This window comes from Petaurus breviceps, unplaced genomic scaffold (genome assembly GCF_028583685.1).
Source record: "Petaurus breviceps papuanus isolate PSGF00001 unplaced genomic scaffold, PetGlider_PUasm1.0 171, whole genome shotgun sequence".
NCBI lineage: Eukaryota > Metazoa > Chordata > Mammalia > Diprotodontia > Petauridae > Petaurus > Petaurus breviceps.
Window position 1 is genome coordinate 7,279,248 of NW_027185754.1, and position 19,495 is coordinate 7,298,742.

General features: G+C 42.6%; 1 long non-coding RNA gene across 1 annotated transcript in view; it reads left to right on the top strand.

Annotated features, from left to right (window-relative positions):
• The window catches only part of LOC138157068 (uncharacterized), a 36,559-nt gene that overhangs the window by 12,594 nt on the left and 4,470 nt on the right, over nucleotides 1-19,495 (top strand). The window contains exon 2 of the long non-coding RNA XR_011167287.1: nucleotides 12,187-12,287. This is a non-coding gene — a long non-coding RNA (uncharacterized lncRNA). The remainder of the gene's footprint in view (nucleotides 1-12,186; nucleotides 12,288-19,495) is intronic.

The following is a 19,495-nucleotide window of genomic DNA, read 5'->3' on the forward strand; positions in this document are numbered from 1 at the left end:
CAGCAACAGCAATGGTCACTTTACTACTGAAGACTTGTGCATCCCATAACCTTCTCATCACCAATACTGCCTTCCATTTACCTAAATGCAGTAAAACTTCATGGATGTACCCTCACAGTAAGCATTGGCATTTAATAGACTGCGTGATTGTAAGAGATGGACAGGATGTGAGAATGATGAAGGCAATATGCGGTGCAGACTTACCGGACTGATCATAGACTCATCCTCTCCAAGCTAAACATTTGCATTCAACAAAAGCAATGGCCCCCAAGGCAAAATGACTACCAGAAGAATTAATTTCCACAGATTAGGCTGCTTCTCTGAGCAAAGTTTGTTGCTAACTTGGAGGGAAAGTTGAATCAACACATAGTTGGCAGCAGTGGAGCAGAAAAGGAGGGGCCAGCTTTCAGATATTTGGTGTATAGCATTACATTTGCTCATCTGGGTCAGAACATCAAGACTGATTTGATAAAAAATGATGGGGAAATTCAGAAGTTGCTAAATGAAAAACGAGAACTCCACAGGGTTTACCAGCAGGATACTTCATCCATCTCTAAGAAGGCAGCATTTAATTTGATCAAAAGTAAGATACAAGGGAAGCTTAGAGAGATGTAAGACTCTAGGCTCAGTAAGAAGATAGATGAAGTTTAGTTTTATGCTGATAGTAACAATTCAAAGTGATTTTATGATGTCCTGAAGGTTGTTTATGGGCCAAAGACCTATGGCGCATCTCAACTGCTCAGTACTGATAGAGACACATTGATCAGGGATAAGGACATGATTCTAGAGAAATGGACTGAACACTTCCATAGTGTTCTCAACAGACTGTCATCAATCAATCGTGAAGCTATCGACCACGTACCTCAGATTGAAGTCAATCCCTCCCTAGCTGAAGTTCCAACTACAGAAGAGTTTTTGAATGCCATTAGGCTCCTTTCATGAAGCAAAATTTCTAGTGCTGATTCTATTCCAGCTGAGAATTACAAGGTAGGGGTCCATTGCTCATACAAAAGCTGACTGAAATTTCCCACGTTACATGGCAAAAGGAGGTTATACCCCAGGAGTTCAAGGATGCCTCCCTTGTCCAATTCTATAAAGGTAAAATAGATTGTGCTGTGACAATCACAGGGGGGTCCCTCTCTTAGTCAGTGCTGGCAAGATCCTTGCCAGAGTCCTCCTTAATTGGCTGATCCTTCACCTGGAAGATGGTCATCCACCTGAGAGCCAGTGTGGCTTCAGAAAGGGCCAAGGAATAGTCAATATGGTGTTTGCTGCCCAATAGCTCTAGGAGAAATGCCAGGAGCAGAACAGAAGTCTGTACACAATGTTTGTCAATCTGACCAAGGCCTTAGATACTCTCAGTCATGAGGGCTTATGGAAAATTATGTCAACATTTGATTGTCCAGAGAAGTTGATCAGTATTGCATGTCAATTTCATGACAGTAGCCTTGCCCAGGTTCTGGATAATGGACAATTCTCTTATACTTTCCTGGTCACCAGGGGAGTGAAACAAGGTTGTGTACTTATTCCCAAGCTTTTTTAGCATGATGTTTTCAGCCATGTTGTCAAATGCTTTCAATGAGGTCAAACACAAGGCATCAAGGTTAACTACTGCACTAATGGTAAATTCTTCAACTTGAAAAGGTTGCAAGCCAAGACCAAAGTAGAGGGAATATCGGTGCATGACTTTCTGTTTGCAGATAATTGTGCACTCGATGACGCTGAAACTGATATGCGACAAAGTATGGATCAGTTCTCTGCTGCTTGTGCTAATTTTGGCCTAACAGATACTCCATCAGCCACCACCACATCATCCATATGTGCAACCATTGGTTAGAGCAAATGGAGTTTTGAATGCTGTGGATAGGGTCACTTACCTTGGTAGTGTACTTTCCAGGGCTGTTCTCATTGATAATGAGTCTGATGCACTTATTCCAGAACTAGCTCAGTGTTTAGGAGGCTCTGAAGGAAAGTGTGGGAGAGAAGAGGTATTAGACTACTTACCAAACTGAAGGTCTATAGAGTCATTGTGCCGACCTCATTGTTGTAAGCCTGTGAAACCTGGATAGTATACTAGCACCATGCCAGGAAACTGAATCACTTCCATTTGAATTGTTTTAGGAAGATGCTGAAGATCACCTGGCAGGATAAGATACCAGACACTGAGGTCCTTTCTTGAGCTAAACTGCCAACCATTCAAACTCTGCTTCAGAGAGCACAACTCCTATGAATTGGCCATGTTGTTCAAATGCAGAACATATACTTGACAAAAAGACAAAAAGGGCATGTGCTCATATGGCAGTAAGAAGAAGTGATATATGGATGCTCTCTAAGTCTCTCTTAAGAAATCTGGGATTGATTGTGTGACATGAAAGACACTGGCACAGGACTGCCCAGCATGGCATGCCCACATCAGAGACAGTGTTGTGCTCTATGAGCAAAGCAGAATTGAAGTAGATTAAAAGAAATGTGAGATGTGAAAATTTAGGGAATCCACCCCAGATATTCACATTGACTATTTGTGCCCAACCTGTGGTAGAACATTCTGAGCTCATATTGGTCTGATTAGTTATAGTCAGTCAGACACACTGTAACTTGACTGTAGCATAGTGATGTCATTTTGGTCCTCTTAGAGGATAAAAGACAACCAACCAGTCAACCAGCCTAGAAACTAGAACATCTATCTGGATTTACATAAAACAAATTTAGTCTGGGAGCCAGCCCACCTTATAAAACCTGTTCTTCTCTCATGTTCCCAACAAGGTTTTTCACTGGGAATACCAGAATTTGGCTCATATTTAGAACTTCAAAAAAAAAAAAAGGAATAAGGACCTTGACTCCCATGGAAGCACTCAGGCTAACAATACATTTAATTTAGGACAGGCTTTACCTAATGGTTAGGTAATAATAAAAGGATTTATTCTGTGAAGTTTGGATTCAAAGGACCTCACTTAAGAACCTAGAGGGCCACATGTGTCCTTGAGGCCAGATTACCCACCCCTGAAACCTGATAAAAACACCACACAAACACACACACGCACACACACACAGAGCAGACTCATACCTGAATCCATAAACTGTCAGTAAACTCTCCTTCCTTCTTCAGTGAGTCCCAACTTACCTAGGAGCCTTTATAGTCCTCCATGTTATAGTACTACTTATTTGGATCCTCTAACAGAGAGAAGAAACTTGAACTTGCTAAAGATGGGTCAAATAACTCATCTTCCTTCCAATAAGCCCCAACTTTGTCTGAGACTTTTACATCCTTCCAGAGAAATATTACTACCTTGAACTTAGGAGCAGCCTGGCAGGAGATACCCAAGGAATCACCTGAGATGACTAGAGTCCAATAATTCCCACACACATACTTTGGGCAGTCACACCTACCCTAGGGAAACATTCAGAGCTCCAAACCTATTACCCTAGGGTAGAGTTCCCCTTGCTAAGGAAAAGCATTCAGTATTGTTGGAGAATCAGCACCTTTTCTTGTGTCTACACAATTCACATATTTCTCAACACCAATGGAAGGTAACTTCAGGCTTACTCTTCCACACTGTGGTTTTGTTATTTGCTGCCTTTTGTTTCTAGCTTCACTTTTGTCTAGAAATTCATGTTGCCTCTAGGAGTTCTCCCATTTATTCCAAAAAGCTTGGCTGAAGATCTGCTTTATTGTCCCCCAACTGTTGGCTTATATTCCTCCTGCCTTGGTCCAGGACCTCCCTATTGCTCTGCTGCTGTCTTTGTCTGTTGTATTCTCCCCATGTAATTCACTAGAACAAATGGTACCCTGTAAGAGCTGTGTAGATATGGGAGTCTCTTCTCCAAGGGACCGAAGTTGGCTGTCCATGTTGTGGCTCTCCTAATTATCCCCTTTCATTTCATCTGTCTTCCTATATCTGTCTATCCTTCCTGCTCACATTTTTATTTTTATTTTTTTGGAGGCAATTGGGGTTAAGTGACTTGCCCAAAGTCACATAGCTAGTAAATTTCTGAGGCTGGATTTGAACTCATGTCCCTCTGGATCCAGGGCTGGTTCTCTATACATTGCACCACCCAGCTGCCTCTACCCTGCTCACTTTTTAAAAGAATAAACCCAACTTATGGCTCAGGTATATGAGCATGAGTCAATCAATAATCCTCATCCAGGTGTTTAAAGGGGCAAGGGGAGTATCCAGGGCTGAGTGAGTTCATATGCTATCAAAGTGCTAACTTTGGGAAAGGACTTTAAATGTGAAGAAGAGATACAAGAGGGATTCAGAAGGGACTACTCAGATTCCTCCCGAAGAAACCTTCTACAGGTGCCCAATTAGTGTCTTCAGATAAATTGATCAGTAACCTTGTGTAGTGAAAAGGGCGCTAAATTTGGTTTTAGCTCCAAAGCCACCATGGGCTTGCTATGTTATCTTGGCCCAGTCCCTCAGGTTCTCTGGGCTTCAGTTTCCATGTGCAAAGTGAGGAAGTTTTATCCCATGGTCTTTAAGACCCCTCTCAGCTTTGATAGTCTAGGATTCTCCATATTTGGTGGAGATACTCCTACCTACACAAAGCCTCGGGCTCTCCACAAACAACTGTAGCTCATTTCTCTGCCATGAATTGTGTCCCTTTAGGGAAACAGCTCTGTCTACACACAGCATGATAGAGTAAAGGATACTGGATTTAAAGTCAGATAATCTGAGCTTGAATCTAATGTGGAAAGTTCTGTTGCTTCCCACCTGTGTGACCTTGAACAAGTTTTTTCATCTCTTTGAGTCGTGGCTCTCAGTTTCACTACTTTCCTTTTCTGAGCCTCAGTTTCCTCTTCTATAAAATGAAATGTTGAGTTTGATCATCTCTAAGGTTCGTTCTAACTCCAAATCCCATAACCCATCTCTGTCTCTGTTCCTTCCCTGGCCCCCTGTTCACAAAAAGGATTATCCTGGCTTCTTATAAGAAAAAACAAGGATATTAAAGAAAAGGAAGGGGGGGAGGTCTTCTTTCTTTCTTTCCCCCCCTCAACTCTTGCCTAATCTCCTAAAGTTGGGCTGAGCAGAGCAGAGAGGTTTGCAGAGAGAGCAGGCTCCCGCCGAGCCCATCCCTTAGCAATGCACACCTCCTTGTTGGACATTCATTATCAGGCCTCATGTTTGCCTTTTATCTACAAGTCCTCTTCAGTGTTCAGCCTAAACTACACGGACACCTTGGGGACCGACATTTCCTCATTCATGCCTTACCTTAAACAGCATATGCTCACACATCAAAGGCGAGGAGCTGCCTTTGATGTTACAAAATGAAAAACGCCTCCTGATTTGCCAAGACCCGGGGAACTTCCAGGTTTCTCTATTTCCCTTAAAGGGAAAACACACAGGCACATGCCAGAGCTCAGCCCACAAAGGTGGGAATGTCTCTGCCATGTTTACCAAAGAGAAGGGAGTGTTTTCTTGCTCAGAAAGCTTAAACAGAAAGCTTGTGATGTCCTCTCTCCACCCTCTGGACCACATCTGAAGATGGTTTATCTTTTTTGGCAGAAGCTAGATAGGAGGTCAGACCACACTCTCCCCATCCTCCAAGGCCCAACTCAAGTGGGCACTTGGATCACAGAATTTAGAACTTGAAAGGGTGATCTAGTCCAACCCTCCTCTCTCCCCATTTTACAGAAGAAATAGTTGCAGAGAAATGAACTGAGTCATTCAAAGTCCCATAGGTGGCAAGTAGCAGTCAAAAAAGCATTTATTAAGCACCTACTATGTGTCAGGTAATGTGCTAAGCACTGGGGACACAAGGAAAAATAAACATAGTCCCAGCTTTTGAGGAGCTGACAATCTAATGGGTGGAGAGAACTATGTACACACAAGATACACACAGAATAAATTGGAGCTGATCAAGAGAGGAAAGGCACTAGCATTAAGGGGGATTGAGAAAGGTTTCCTCTAGAAAGTAGAATTAAACTGGAACTTGAAGGAAGCTGGGGAAGTCAGAAGGTGAAGATGAGGAAGGAGGGTTTTGGAGGAATGAGGACAGCCAGTAGAAATGCCCAAAGTTGGGAGATGGAGTATCTTGTGTGAGGAATCACTGGGTCTCAGAGTAGGCAGAGAGTAAGGTGTAAGAACATGGGAAAGGTAGCTGGGCAAGTGGTGAAGAGATGGAGATGCCAGAGCAGTAGCCTCGAGTAATGAAGCCATTGTAGCTCCCCATTGATGTCCCTGGTCTCTGAGCTCCTATAACCCTCACAGACTGTGTCCTGGAGTGCTTGCTTAGAAGGAATCTAGTATCATAATTCTTTCCCATACATGACAGGAAACAAGTCTTATTCATTCATGTCATTATTCCTTATGGTACCTTGTGTATTCTGGCTGCTCAACAAAGGTTGGTTAATGATAAGGATAGCCCATACTTCCATAGTACTTAGCTTATAAGCACTTTTCACTCAATGACCCTGCAAAGTAAAGCACAATGTTCCAAATGTTATTATCCCCACTTTATAGATCAAACAGTTGAGACCCAGAGGAGCTAAAGTGGATTGCCAAGCTCATAAAGTTAGAAAGTGATAAGACCAGAGCTTGAACTCAGATCTTTTGACTCTAAGACCAAAGCTCAAAGGAGCACAATATCTATGTCAACTTGCCCCTTAAATTGTTGGATTCATCTTGTCTCCCTGTGACAGTCCACGAGCTCATTGGGGGCAAAATCTGTGCCACTCTTGTTTCCTCCACAGTTCCACTATCAGCGCTGTGTGTCCATCAGGGGCCAGGACTGACATCTGTTGTCTCTCCCCCATCCTTCCTACCACACACACACACACACACACACACACACACACACTCATGCACATACTTACACACACACTCACACACTCATACAACCTCCCTAGAGTGGTTCTATGCCCCTGTTCCACACTGTATGTAGCCTGTAAAGCATGGGGGCACATATGGAACTGGAAGAGAACGAGACAGGATAGAGTCAAATAAAGGTTGAAACTAAATTTTATCAAGCATTAAGGCTGTGCAATACAGGCTATTGCAGTAGCCTGCTGGTGGGTCTGCCTGCCTCAGCTCTCCCCACTCTACTCAATCCTCCATTCAGTCATTAAAGTGATTTTCCTAAAGCACAGGTTCCATCATGTCACCCTCCCACTCAATAAACTCCAGTGGCTCCCTGTTGCCTCCAGGATCAAATATAAAATGCTATGCTTGACATTCAAAGCCCTTCATAACCTGGTCCCCACCTGCCTTTCTTACAACTTACTCCACAACATGCACTCTTTGATAGTGACAGTGACCTCCTGGATGTCCCATGAATGAGAAAATACTCCATCTCTAGGCTCCGGGAATTTTCTCTGGCTCCCCCCTTGCCTGTAATGTTCTCCCTCCTCCACTCTGCTCACTGTCTTCCCTCACTTCCTTTAAGTCCCCACTAAAATCTGACCTTTCACTGGAAGCCTTTCCCAACCTCTCTGAATCCTAGTGGCTTCCCTATGTAACTTCCTATTTATCCTCTATATAGTTTGCTTTGACTATAATTGTTACCATATTGGTCCACCCCCATCCCCATTAGATTTTAGGCTCCTTGAGGGCAGGGACTTTTGCATCTTTTTGTATCCTCAATGATTAGTGCAGTACCTGGCATGCCTGGCACTTAGTAAATACTTACTAAATGTTTATTGATATTCTATAAAACTGCTATAAGAAATATGCTATAAGAAATGATGAGCTGGTTGATTTTAGAAAAATATGGAAGGGGCGGCCAGATGGCGCATCGAGTAAGAGCACCAGCCTCAGTGTCGGGATGACCTGGGATCGAATCTGGGCTCTGATACTTAGTACCACACCCAGAAATAACTGGCCGTGTAACCTTGAGCAAGTTACTTAACCCCAATTGCTTAAAAAAATATATGGAAAGATTTGCTCAAAATAATGAAGATTAAAAATGAGCAGAACCAAGAAAACTTTGCATACAGTAACAGAACAACTGTGAATGACTTATTCTGAGTACTATAAATATTCAAATCAACTACACAGGACCTATGAAGGAAGATGCTGTCCACCTCCAGAGAAAGAACTGATCAATAGAATTACGCATAGTATGGTTTTACACATAAATACCTATATCTAGTTATCTAGATCTATATATCTCTGTGTCATATGGTGGCCTTTTCTAGTGCAGGGTGGGAAGGAAGGGAGACAGACAGTTTCAGACTTAAAAGGTAGCTTAAATTAAATTAAAAATACATAAATGTTCATTGATTGATTAATTGATTAAGGGCTATGGGTGGTCAAAAAGGTAGAAATCACAGACATAGTCTCTGCTCTCTGGGGACAGAGCCCTGCATTGGATGTCAGAAGACTTGGATCACAGATTATAGGATTTAGAGATGAGTCTTAAAATCATCTAGTCTAACTCCCCCACCCTCCCATTTTGCAGACAGAAAAATGAGGTCCAGACACAAGGAATAATTGGCCAAGGTCACACATAGTAACAGAGCCAGCACTCAAACTCTTTTTCTCTCCTCTCCCCCTCTCCTTCTTCTTCCCCCCCCTCTCCCTTTCTCTCTCTCTCTCTCTCTCTCTCTCTCTCTCTCTCTCTCTCTCTCTCCTTCTCTCTTCTCTGTCTCTCTATCCCACCCCCCTCTCTCTCTCCCTCTCCCTCTTCCTCTCCCTCTCTCTCTCCCTCTCCCTTTCCCTCTCTCTCTCTGTCTCCCTGACTGTCTGTCTGTCCTCTCTTCTCTGTCTCTCTGTCTCACTGTCTCTCTCTCCCTCTCCTTCCCTCCTACTCTGTCTCTCTCCCTCTCCTTTTCTCTTCTCTGTCTCTCTCTCCTCTTTGCTCTGTCTCTCTCTCTCCTTTCCTCCCTCTCCCTCTCCTCTCTCTCTCTCCCTCCCTCTCCCTCTCCCCCCTCCCCCTGCCTCCTTTTCTATCCTCCTCCATCCCCCTGCACATCTTGCCTCTGCGTCTAACTCATGGGCTGACCTTGGGCTTGACTTTTCTATCTCTGAACCTCAGTTTCCTTATCTATGACATAAGGATAATCATATCTGGCCTGCCAACTTCACAGGGCTGTTGTGAGAATCAAATGAGAAAATGCTTAGAGAAGTAAAAAGCTTTTATGCAAATGTCAGGGATTATGATTATTATTATGAGATGGCACCAGCTGGCTCTGGTGCACTGCTGGCAGCCTGGGGCCAGCTCCCCTCCCCCCTCAACCTCTTCTTCCCTCCACCCCCTGAGGAGAGTTCCAGGGCACCACCTGACTGTCACCACTACCCAGGGGCCAGCAAACTAGCCTTGGCCCTTGATAATTCCAGTCAGAGGAATAACAGGCCCCCCCTGGGCTGAGGCCTTTGATCTGCCCAGCCTCAGACTGGACTGATTTACCAACAGAGAATGGATGAGAAATTACAGTGCTGTGCCCTCCCTCCGCCTCCAGCCAGGACCAGAACATCCACCTAGTAAGGAGCAGCTTCCTGCCTATCCTTAAAGGGATACTGTGGAGGCCAGTCCACAGGAGGGAGAGGAAGACTTTCCAGATGTTTAAGTGCTCCTGGGGCTGCCAGAGCCAGATACCCTCCTCTCTCTGTAAAGTTCAAAAATCGGAGAAATATTTGAGTTAGAAAAGAACTTGGAAGTCATCTAATCCAGTGGTTCTAAAACCATTTTTGTTCATGATACAGCATTCTTTGCCATGAAAAGCCATAGTGGACTGAGTGTTCAAATTGGTAACCCTCAGAGAAACTTGTACCTACAAAGTTTCCTTACTTTTTTAAAAAATATTTTAATTTTTAAAAATGTATTTGATTATTTATTTTTAGTTTTCAACATTTACTTTTATAAGATTTTGAGTTATAAATTTTCTCCCCTCCCCAAGACGGCATGCAAACTGATATAGGCTATACATGTGCCATAATATTAAACATATTTCTACATTAGTCATGATATGAAAAAAGAATCAGAACAAAAGGGAAAAACAACAGGAGAAAAAAAAGAGAGAGAGAAAATAATATGCTTTGATCTACATTCAGACTATAGCTCTTTCTCTGGATGTGGATAGCATTCTCCATCATGAGTCTTCTGCAATTGTCTTAGACAATTACAATGTTGAGAAGAGCTAAGTCTATTAAAGTTGGTGATCACACAATGTTGCTGTTACTGTGTACAGTGTTCTCTTGGTTCTGCTCACTTCACTCAGCATCAGTTCATGTAAGTCTTTTCAGGTCTTTTGGAAATCTATCTGCTCATCATGTCTTAGGGAACAATAGTATTCCATTACATTCATATTCCACAACTTGTTCAGCCATTCCCCAATTAATGGGCATCCCATCAATTTCCAGTTCTTTGCCACCACAAAAAGAGATGTTATAAATATTTTTGTACATATGGGTCCTTTTCCCTTTTTTATGATCTCTTTGGGATATAAATCTAGTAGTAATATTGCTGGATCAAAGGGTATGCACAGTTTTATAGCCCTTTGGTCATAGTTCCACATTGCTCTACAGAATAGTCAGATCAGTTCACAACTTTACCAACAATGCATTAGTGTTCCAATTTTCCCACATCTTCTCCAACATTTATCATTTTCCTGATTTGTTATGTTAACCAATCTGATAGGTGTGATATGGTGCCTCAGAGTTGTTTTAGTTTGCATTTCCCTAATCAATACTGATTTAGAGCATTTTTTTTCATATAATTAGAGATAGCTTTAATTTCTTTATCTGAAAATTTCCTGTTCATACCCTTTGACCATTTATCAATTGGGGAATGACTCGTATTCATATAAATTTGACTCAGTTCTATATATATTTCAGGAATAAGGGCTTTATCAGAGACATTGGCTGTAAAAATTATTTCCTCACTTTTTACTTCCCTTCTAATCTTGGCTGTATTGGCTTTATTTGTGCAAAAAATTTTAATTTAATGTAATCAGAATTATCCATTTTGCATTTCATAATGTCCTCTATCTCTTGTTTGGTCATAAATGCTTCCATTCTTCATAGATCTGACAGGTAAACTATTCCTTGCTCTCCTAATTGGCTTGTAGTATTACCTTTTATGTCTAATCATGTACCTATTTTGACCTTGTCGTGGTATAAGGTGTAAGATGTTGTTCCATGTCTAGTTTCTGCCATGCTGTTTTCCAGTTTTCCCAGCAGTTTTGTCAAATAATGAGTTCTAATACCACAAAGTTTCCTTTCAACAGGCACAGTCATTTTTGTTGAGTTCAAGATATAATGTCTTTGGAAGTGTGTGTGTGTGTGTGTGTGTGTGTGTATGTGTGTGTGTGTATGTGTGTGTGTGTGTAAAAGGCAAATCTGTTTATTTTGAAACTACCACACTTATGTATGCTGAAGAAGCAAATTTATATTAAGCAAAATTATTTAGGAATTGTCTTTTATCTGCAATAATGTGATATCTAAACTGTCACGACACAGCTAGGAAAACTCATGTACCATCACACACTTTTTGAGAACCACTGATCTGGTTCAATTCCCTCATTTTATGGATAAAGAAACTGTAACCCAGACAGAGAGGTGACTTGCCCAGGATCATACAGCTGGTTAGTGTCAGAACCAGAACAAAAATTCAGGTCTCCTGATTCCCAAGCCAGGATTTTTTCCATTGCACCATGGAGTTCTCATTGCTCTCTGTCAGACTGTGGCTCTGCTAAAGGCAGAGGAATGAAAAGAGTGAACCCTTCTCAGCCCCTTGGAGCCTCAGGATTGAAGCTATAGCCACCAGACATAGTTTTGTTTTGCCCTATGCTCTTTTCTCCATGGAAGGAAGGCACTGTGATATACTGGGAAGGCTGTTAAGCTGGAAGTAAAGAGATTTTAATTCAAATTCCAACTCTTACATGGAATGACTTTGTGATCCTGGCCAAGTCATACCCTCCATGAACCTCCTTTTCCTCATCTATAAAATGAGCCTGATAACACTTGCACTAATCCCTGAGTTTTTGTGAATAAGAAATATTAAACGTTGTACAGGGCTGGATAAATGTGTTTTGTTGCTGTTCCCATCTTGGCATGTTGAGAAGAACTCTGCATTGTGGGGGGGTCAAAACCAGATCTGCCACTAATTCACAATATGGCACCTCAGCTTTGGACTTTGATTTCCTCATCTTGTTATGATGAGGGTTAAAGGACATAATATGTGTCAGCATGTTTTGAAAATTGTAAAAGGGCTTTACAAATCAAGGAAGTTTCTTTTACCTCCCCTAAGGTGAAATAGAAGATACTCCATGGAATTTCTGCTTGTCTATACTACCTTCCTGGTACAGAGAGAAAAATGAATCAGAGATACCTACACCCAAGGCTATGCTGGTAAATATTTAACAACCAGTTTTCTGGGGAGGGTACGTATGACACAATCTTAAGTATAAGTTGAATTATTACATTTTCTCCATCACTTCCTTAAGTTTAGACAATCTACAAAACAATATATCAGACCTTGGGGGCAGCTAGGTGTCACAGTGAATAGAGCACGGGCCCTCGAGTCAGGAGGACCTGAGTTCAAATCCGGCCTCAGACACTTAACACTCACTAGCCATGTGACCTTGGGCAAGTGACTTAACCCCAATTGCCCTACCTTCCCCTCTCCAAAAAGAAAAAAAAATCCAAGTTCATACACCATCATATAATCACCAGATCTCTTTTTCTAAAGGGCATGGGACAAAAGGACAAGAATTTGAAGGACAAAAGAGAGATTTAGGTTAGATCAAAGGAAGAACTACCTGCCAAGAGGTAGGAGAGGGAGACAAATAACCTGAAGATTATAAGATGCTTGGCTTTATGAGGTAGCAAGCTTTAAGTCTGGATTGATTGAGAAGTGAAGTGAATTAAGTTGTTAACCTCTCTTTCTTCATTAACCCACCTGATCTCCCTCCTCTCCTCCTTCCTTGAGAGTGAAGAGGGAAATAAGGAATGGGATTGTGGACAGATTTTCCCCAGAGGACAATAGAACATTTGATTAGGGCCTTTTCCCCAGGAGGGAAAGGAACAGCATTTGCCAGAGTTCCACTTAGACCCTCTGACCAGTGGCCTGGGCTCTAGTCTATGGGTATACTGGCTAGCATAGGGAACATAATGCAACCTACCTTTCCTGATCTTTTCAGTTCTCTGATCAATGGCTTCCTATTAACACAGACTTCCTGCCATATAAAGTCTATACTCCTTAACTGAGAATGCAAAACTCCTTCCACAATCTGATTCCATCCTATCTATTCAGCCTTATCACCCACCATTGCCCTGCATGTACCATTCATTATATCAAATTCATTTCACATGCCTTATTAGATTCATAGGATCTCACAACCAGAGGGTAGCTCAGTGGGCCTCTAGTCTAACCTAGGCCTAAAAAAAGAATTCCCTCTAGAATATTCCCAACTAATGGTCATCTAGCTTTTTTTTTTTTCATTTTGGAGGGCATTTGGGGTTAAATGAATTACCCAAAGTCACACAGCTAGTAAGTGTGTCAAGTGTCCGAGGCTGTATTTGAACTCAGGTCCTCCTGACTTCCAGGGCCAGTGCTCTATTCACTGTGCCACCTAGCCTCCCCTCATCTAGTCTTTTCGTGAAAATTTTTTATCTGAGAGAAACCATTACCTGGAGAGGGAGTCAGTCCATTTCTCTTTTGAATAGTTCTAATTATATTGTAAGCTACTTGAGGGCAGGGACTATTTCTTGTCTCTTTTTATCTCCAGTTCTTAGAACAGTGCCTGGCACATAACAGGCCTTTAAAAAATGTTTATTGATTGATGATTATCATTGGGCAGTTAGACAATATAGTAGAATAATTGCTAGAATCAGATCCAGGAAAACTTGAGGTTAAATTCTGCCTCAGATACTTAACTAACAGTGTGACCCTAGGCAAGTCACTTGACCTCTGTTTGCCTCAGTTTCTTCATCTGCAAAATGCAGATAATAATAGTACTTGCTTCCCAGGGTGGATGTGAGGATTAAATGAGAGAATACATATAAACAGCTATGCAAGTTCTCACTACATATGTGTATATAGACCAGCTTTTATTATGAAGTTGAATATGCTTTGCCTTTGCTCCCTCTGCCCTAAAATGTTATTTCTCATTCCTCTTCTCCCATATGAATCCTATTCATAGTTCAAAGATGAGCCGAAAGTTCCAGCTCTTCCAGGAAACCTTCCTTGACCAGTCTATCCGGGCCCAGCCCATAGTGGTCTTTTCATTCTCTGAACTTTTGTCATGTTCACCATCTCTGTAACTAATCTGACACTTAGCATAAGCCATATTGTATTGCTCAGGCTCTCATAGGTACATATCCTGACTCACCATCTAGAGAGCAAATTCCTTTGGGGAAAGGACTCATGTACCCCCTCCCCCCCGTGCCTAGATATGGGCACAATAGAGGCCGAATAAGTGTTTGATGGTCCTCTCCATTCTGCCTGCTGTTGCCCCAAAGACCCACACCTAATCCAAGGTCCATCCATTTCCACCCAGGGGGCAGGGTCACGCGAGATGCCTGACATACTCTTCATCAATTTCTTATTTCATAAAAATCAATTTCTGTTGCATTTTTGCAATGTACATAAAAGACTGTGGCATCAATTAGCCCTCTCCCTCTCTCTCTCTCTCTCTCTCTCTCTCTCTCTCTCTCTCTCTCTCTCCTTCATTGTCGTCTTTTTTGGAAACCTCTTTGTAGGGAAAAATCTCATATTTCAGCAATTTGCATTATCCACACAATCTGCTTTGAAGTTCTAAGTTATGGTAAGAAAAGGATCCACTTATCTGCCCATAAAAAATGTTCAAAGCTTATAAATTCCCTGAAACAGATGTACATTATCATTGGATTTGCCTTTCTTTTTGCTGGTGCATGGCTAATAGAGTTTCGGCTGCTCCTTCACACCCCCCTGGTTAGCATCTTTTCTCTCCAGAAGCCTGCGCCCCACCGGGCATGTGCACACTTCAAAGATCCCGGCCTGTCTATTAGAAACAAAGCACAAACTGGGAACATAGGGGCCCTTTTAAATTCCCCACATTTAAGTCAATATCGTTTCTCTCTCTTTTTTCTCCTCCTTTGGCTAGGGGACATAAGAAGTTTATTCCCTCCCTGCTTTGAGCTGCCAGCTTCCTTCACTAGCTTATGCCAATTCAGCAGTGGCCCTATCCACCAGGCAGAGGAACAAAATTACCACCCTAAGCCCCCTCCCCCTCAAACTTGTTTTGTGTTTCTTTCATATTTTCCTTTTAATTCCCCAGCTCAGGAAGACCCAATTTGAGGATAGTAAGGGGGCAGATCAACCCTGAATACAGGCAGATGAGTGGATTTCCAGGGCCCTGAGGGGAAGGAGGGAAGTTCAAATAAATGCCAACACAAGCTATCCATGTAAATAATAACATACCTTTCCGGCAGGACTTCAGAGATTTACAAAGTGCTCTTTTCTCATTAGCTCTTTGAAGCAGGTAGTACAAATGTTATTATGCCCATTTTATAGAAGAGAAAACTGAGGCTGAGTGGTGAAATGATCTGTGCATGTTAGTAAGTATTGGCAGCCTAGATGAGAACCCAGGGTTCTGAGGGGAAAGGAGACCCAGAGGACAGTAGTGACTCAAAGCTCTGGGTAGTCATCTTAATAAGTGAGGCACTAAATATTCAAGCCAAGAGGTCAGAAGGAAGGGTCATGATGAAGGATGAGGGAAAGGGAAAAACAGGGGTGGGTGAGAAGGGACAGAGAATACTGAAGGCAAACTGGGAGCTAGTCCGGGAAACATTGGCATGGCTTAGGTAAGGAGGCAGTTCAGCCTTAGACCTCTCCCCAGAATCACAGAATGTCAGGGTAGGAGGGAGGACTGCAGAGGGCATCTAGACCAACTCCTTTCATAGAGCATCAAGCCCATCTACAGTGGTCCTGACAAAGAGACACAGCAACTTAGCACCATAGGAAGAAGAAAAGATTTGCAACCAGAGGGCTTCAGCTCAAACCCTCCCCGATTTATTTCGCCATTTCTATCCTCTTTCCTCTCCTACTGGTGTGACTTTGAACAAGGTACAATCTCTGTGGGCCCCATAGGGTTCTCTCACCTGTAAAATGAGGACGTTGGGCTAGATGGCCCTGGAGGTCCCTTGTAACTCTAACTCTGGGAGTTGGATGCTTCCTCCACACTCCCATCCTCACCTCACCACATCTATTCGATTTGGGTTCTGCTCCTTTAGGAAATTGCCATATGCTACCATTTCTTTCCATTTCTGCAGCATATTTTAAGTCCTACTTTGGAGACAAACGTGAAAGGAACAGATTGAGAGGAAAGCAACCACCTCAAGTGAGATAATAAAGCATTCATAGTGTTCACTGGGTCTATATATTTCTATATAGCTTTCAATATAGAAAACCATTGCTGACCTTGGACCCAGGAAGACCAGAGTTTAAATACTATACTAATTAGCTAAAACTGTGTCTAAGTGCTTCAATCTCAGACTGTTCTCTGAGATTTACCTATTACTGGGGGGTTGTTAGCTTATGTTGATGAAAGGAGTGGCCACACTGGGAGCTCCCCACGATCACAAAATCACAGATTATTTCTGTATTCACTTTAAACTACTTCACAGCAAAAAGTTCCCAACCAGAGCCCTATGTCACATAAGCTGTGAATTCCACTTGAACCTAAGGGGCATGAATGTGACTGGATCTCTGAACCCTATCTACTCCTGCATGGATGCTGTGAGTGGAGATATACCAGCATCACAGTGATCCACCTTTTCCGGGGTGCCCCTAGCACAGAGTAAGTGCCTTATTGATCATGTAACTACAATAAGTAATGCTTATTGACCAATACATGGAATTTTGCAGTAGAATGAAAGTTCTTCCAGCTCAGGGACCCTTTTAATTTTTTTTTTTTTGTCTTTGTACATCTAAGCCTAGCACAGTGCCTGATACATTTTTTAATCAGATCTGTGGTTCCATCAGAAGCTCCTTCCAGTTTTAAACTCCATGATTTTATGAAAATAGAATGTTAGTCTTTAAATGGACTTTAGACCATAATATATCAAATTCCTCCACCAGTGTGTATCAGCAGCTGCCCTGAAATGTATAGTCTTAGGAAGATGTTTAGTGCACTGAGGTTAAGTGAATTGCCCCGGGTCACACAGCCAACATATCAGAGAAGGTGATCCAGGTCATTTGGATTCTGAAGCCAGCTCTCCAGTCATGAGGCCATTCTGCTTCTCCCAAGTACCTGGTATAAAGAAGACACTTAATAAATGTTTGTGAAATTAAATCATGTTCACGACAGAAGGCCTATTGCAAGGGCAATCTGCATTTTAGGTACTGCCTCCTGGGTTGGACCACGTCCCAAGTGAGAAGGAATGGTTTCTCTGCAGACATACTCTAACATGGCATATAAGGAGTATTGGTGCCTGCTTTCTGGAGTCTTCAGCTAGTTTTCAAGGACAGAATCTACATAGCTGGGATGTTAACAGGCTAAAGTAGCTGTGGATTTGTCAATCAGCGACTCAGCCCTTCCAACAAGGGAACAGTGTTCACCGATCATCATGAGGCACTTGGCTGGCAACCAACACCCTCATGTCCCTTGCCTTGTCCCAGGGACTGGGAATAGGCCTCTCACAGAGGTCACAGAAACTAGGCCTAAGTCACTTCCCCCATGAAAAGTGGTATTTTATGATGAAAAGCACACTAGAGACTCTGGAAAGTATGCCAGACTGGAAGTCTGGAGATGTGGGTTACAATCCTGACGCTCCCAGTGATTCATTGGATGCTTCTCAGAAAATTATTTCCTTAGCCGCCTCCTCAGTAAAAAGAGGTGACTGAAGGAGACAGCCTCTAAGACCCCTTCCAGTTCTAAGATCCATAATTTTATGGAAATATAATGTTAGTCTCTAAAGGGACTTTAGACCAAAATATGTCAAAACTAGAAGGGACTTTTTTTTTTTTTTGCTTTTTGGAGGGCAATTGGGGTTAAGTAAATTGCCCAAGGTTACACTGCTAGTTTTTAGTGTGACTGTTAAGTGTCTGAGGCCGGAACCAAACTTAGGTCCTCCTGACTCGGGGGCCAGCGCTTTACTTACTGCGCCACCTAGCCACCCCCTGGAAGGGACTTTTATAGAAAAGACCATGGGGTCTGGTGTCAGAGGCACGGGCTCCACGTGCCAATTGTGCATCTGTGAGATAGGGGGGATGTTTCCCCTCGATGCACGGCAGTTTCCTCATCTATAAAAATGAGAGGGCTCCACTGGATAATCTCCCAGGTCCTTTCTAGCTGTCATGTCCTCTAAATCTATAGTTCCCTCTGGTTTGGGGTTCATTATTAGGTAGAGTTTAGGGCCCTGGCTCAAGTTGCTTGGGGCCAGACTGGGGAGCAGGGTTCAGGACTGTCCAGGCTGCTGCTCTCTCTCCCTGCCCAGGAAAGATCCAATAGCACACCACAGCCTCCTTCCCCCAACCCAGATGTTGACAAGTCCTCAGCTACTGTGTGAGTTTCTTGAGGCCTGGGACTCTTGTCTTCTAGTCTTCCTGACCTACCCCCCACCCCTGGCATAAGGCCTGGTGTATAAGACTTTCATTTGTTGATAGATTGACTGCTTTCTAAGAGACCTCTCAAACTTTTTTTTTTGGTTCAGTGGTACCCTTAAATTATTCAAATTCCCATGGCATCCTCAGAAACTGTATGAGAGGAGGCAGAGCTGTCCAGATGGATAGGAAAGAGGAAGGTGGTCTTTGAAAAGAATGCAATTAGGTGGGTGAGGGAAATAAGAGAGCCATGTATATCCATAAATGCCCACCAGAATGGCTCAGACTAGGAAGCAATGGGATGGTAGCTGTGTGTTTGTTAGGAGACTCACCTGCCCCTCTCTGGGCTCAGTTTTCTCATCTTATAAAAAGACAATATGATTTCTAGGGTTTCCTCATTTCTAAAGTAATCCATCACTCTCTTCCTCTAGGCCTTAGTTTCCTTATCCATAAAATAAAAATAATAATCACTCTACCTGCCTCTAAGGACTGTTGAGATTAAAGCATTTGATCAACTGGTCACAATTATAGAAATGGGAACCATAATTATTGATATTTTTATTATTTTCATATCGGGGTCACAAACTAGAGGCAAGTCCTGACCTTTTCTACTTGATCTGAGAGATAACAATGATTATAAAAATAGCATTTATGTAGCTCTTAAAGATCTACATAGCACTTTATATATCTCATTTTATCATCACATCAACCTTGGGAGATAGGTGTTACCATTTTCCCCACTTCACAGATGAGCAAACTGAGGCAGCCAGCAGTTTAAACAACTTGCCCAGGATCCATACAGTCAATAAGTGTCCACAGGAGGATTTGAATTCAAGTCTTCTTGATTCCAAGCCCAACACTATTCACTGGGTGACCTCATTGCCTCAAAGTTAGGAGCAAAAAATGGAAGTTGGACAGAGGAGAGAGACAAAGAGACAGAAAGGAGAGGAAGAGAACGGAGGGAGAAAAAAAAACAGAGAGAGAAAGGAGGGAGAGAGGGAGAGAGAGAGAGAGAGAGAGAGAGAGAGAGAGA